Raw genomic sequence first — 2987 nt, forward strand, 5'->3', positions numbered from 1 at the left:
GTGTGTGTGTGTGTGTGTGTGTGTGTGTGTGTGTGTGTGTGTACCTGCAGGAAGCTCTCAGTGTACTGCAGCAGGTAGAGTCCACAGTCGCTGCTGTTGTCCTGCTGAGGGACTCTGCAGCTGCTCGTCTTCATGGTCTCCGTGGTGAAGAGACGAGGTGTCCCCCGGCGGACGTCCCACTCCACCTGCAGGTAGCTGCACGCCACCGCAGAGAAATCACTCCATTATCTGCACGCTTTACACATTTACTCCCCAAAAATAAACATCATTGACCTTTAAACTCTAATTATTGTCATCAGTGAAGGTTCTGGTTCTGGTTCTGGTTCAGGTTCAGGTTCTGGTTCAGGTTGAAAATGCGGTAAAAACCTTGCTGACAGTAACTCAATCGTCTGTTCAGGTGTCTCAGGTGGAAATTGGGGCAGATATTGGAAATATTCATCTTCAAACAGGTTAGAAATGAAAAATCATTTTTTCCACATAAAGACTTCTTGAGTTTGAAAATAAAGAAAAATAAAGTAAATAACAAAAATAAATAATTGGAGCTTTTAAACTGTTGCTGATCGTTTTGTATGAAAATCTGCTGTGACGGATTCATCGGTCGGTCCTCTGGCGCCACCAAGTGGTTTACCCCTGAAATGTGACATTTAAAGCTTCAAGATTTAAATGTCACATTTAGCACCAAATGTTTTCGTTTAACCCTTTGAAACCTGCACTGACATCATGACTGACAGTGTTTTCTCGTGCTGCGTTCAGACGCCTTTTAGACGCCGTTTAACCATTTAGAAACTGAGCAAACTGGTTTGTTTACATGTGACATCACGAGGGGAAAGACCACCAACAACTGACAGAAACGTCCTACAAAATCAACGAAATTACTAAAAAAAAACGAGAAAAGACCAGATTTTTGTTTTTTAAAGGGGAAATAAAAAAGAAAATTAAAAATGTCCAGAAAACTAGTCTTTTAGTTATCATCATTATATATTTTAAATAACATTAGAGAAAATATAAATAACTATAAAAAACTGGTTTAATTTCTTTCAAAAATACTGAAAAAAAAGAGCAACTTTGTGAGAAATAAAATAAAAAGTGACGAGGAAATGATCTGAAAATTAACAGGGAGAATATTAAATGTGATCAAGAGACGAGGAAAAAATATCCAGAAAACAATATTTATAATGCTGTTGAATATATTCATTTAATTATGTTAAAGATTTTTTTCCATTTTCACACATTTTGTGGTGAGTTTCTTGTTTCTTTTCTTTTTTTTAAATATTTATTTTAATGAATGAATGATTTTGATATTTCTTGTTAAGTAGCTCAATTTTTCAAGAATTTCTTGTGAATTTTTTGGTCCGTGCCTCGTTAAGCGGCTTCTCTGCCCTCTGTCCATTTTTTTCAGGAAACCAAACCGGTTTGTTCAGGTTTCAAAGGGTTAAGGCATTTCATTGACTGTGAAAATGTGAAGTTCAAAGCACGAGACTAACCGGTAAAACATTAAATAAAAAAGACAGATTTTTCCATAAAAGTGTGAAGTTTTCAGCTTGATATTCTTCACTGAGTGTTGCAGCTGTTGTGGTTTTTATTGAAACAGAATCACGCAAACGACGTCGACCGGCGGAGGCTGGCCTCTTCAGGGTTAAAGTGACGGCTGTGAAACTCACTCTCGGAGGAGCCTGCAGACGTTGTCGTGGTTGGACAGCTTCAGTGAGTCCATGACGAGGATGCACGGCCTGCAGACCAACAAATCTGCATTATTTCTGCGTTCTCGAGAGGACGCGGCCTCCTCGTTTCTGCGGTTTCTGTCCGCTCTGCTCTTCAATGAAGAAGATTTCTATTTTAACATCAGTTTGAAATGAAATCGATCGAGACGACTCACCTCTTTAACACGGCGTCCCTCCGGCAGCTCTGCTGAGTGCACGGCTGCAAAACACACAAACAAAACACGCTCACGTTTCATTTCATCCCGAAAAACTCAACAAAACACAAAGAGAAAAAATTATGCAACATAAATAAAATGTAGGAATAAATACATGAATCGTATAAAATTATAGATTAGATTAAAAAAGTGATTTATTTCTTAAAAACAAACATTAAATTAAAAAGAGGTGTATAATGGAATATATAAATATTAATTAAAATAGTCAAATGAAAATAATAAAAATGACATGAAGGGATTAAGTATTAAATAAAAATATGGCAAAATGTCTCAATAATAAAGCAAAAAAAAATGTTGCCAAAAATAAGTGAAAATTTCAGACACCTAACCGATAAAAAATATACAAATATGGCACAAATATTGTTTCTTACACTTCAATCTTTCTTTTTTTAATAACCAAAGAAATAATAGACAACAAGAGTCTCGCCTGGCTTCAATTCAGACTTCAGATGGACTTAAAAGAACAGATTTTAAAAACAAAAATAAATGAACGTCTGGCAAATCCAAAATGTGGGTTTCATTGTTGGGTTAACGGAGTCAAATGAAGCCTGACGTTAACGTTCGGATGTGTTCGTGTCGGCTGAGCTGAATCTTTACCGGCAGCTGCTGAGATCTCACACTGAACGAGGATTTTTCAGCAGCTCGCTCGAATCCACCTGAGACCAAAAACAACAAACTTTAACTCCGTCATTTTAACCTGCTTTCACCACACTGTCCCCGCCTACCTGTGACGACAAAAATTATACAAAAAAGATATAAATACCACAAAAAAATGCACCAAAAATGACAAAAATAATGAAAAACTAAAATTAATCACAAAAATGATTAAAAAAATCTTCCTACAAAATGATACAAAACGTGAGTGAATCTGTCAGAAACATTTGATTCTGTGCAGGTGAATCAGAGAATCAACAGCAGCTCACCTGTCGGCCGAAACTCCTCGTACTGAGGCTCCTCCAGACCCGGAAAACAGACCACCACCAGGAACCAGTGAGCTCTGTCCGCACAAACGCAACCAAACGTTACAGCACGCAACGTTACGGCACGCAAC

The 2987-nt window shown here is 37.5% G+C and overlaps 1 long non-coding RNA gene across 1 annotated transcript; it reads right to left on the bottom strand.

The window, feature by feature from the left end:
- Positions 1-25: 25 nt before the first annotated feature.
- LOC121966562 lies at positions 26-2937 on the bottom strand. The gene is made up of 5 exons (XR_006107595.1): positions 2860-2937; positions 2534-2592; positions 1877-1920; positions 1662-1730; positions 26-195 (listed from the first exon to the last, which is right to left on the bottom strand). It is a non-coding gene; the product is annotated as an uncharacterized LOC121966562 (long non-coding RNA).
- Positions 2938-2987: the final 50 nt, after the last annotated feature.

The sequence above is a fragment of the Plectropomus leopardus genome, unplaced genomic scaffold (assembly GCF_008729295.1).
Source record: "Plectropomus leopardus isolate mb unplaced genomic scaffold, YSFRI_Pleo_2.0 unplaced_scaffold25058, whole genome shotgun sequence".
Lineage (NCBI taxonomy): Eukaryota > Metazoa > Chordata > Actinopteri > Perciformes > Serranidae > Plectropomus > Plectropomus leopardus.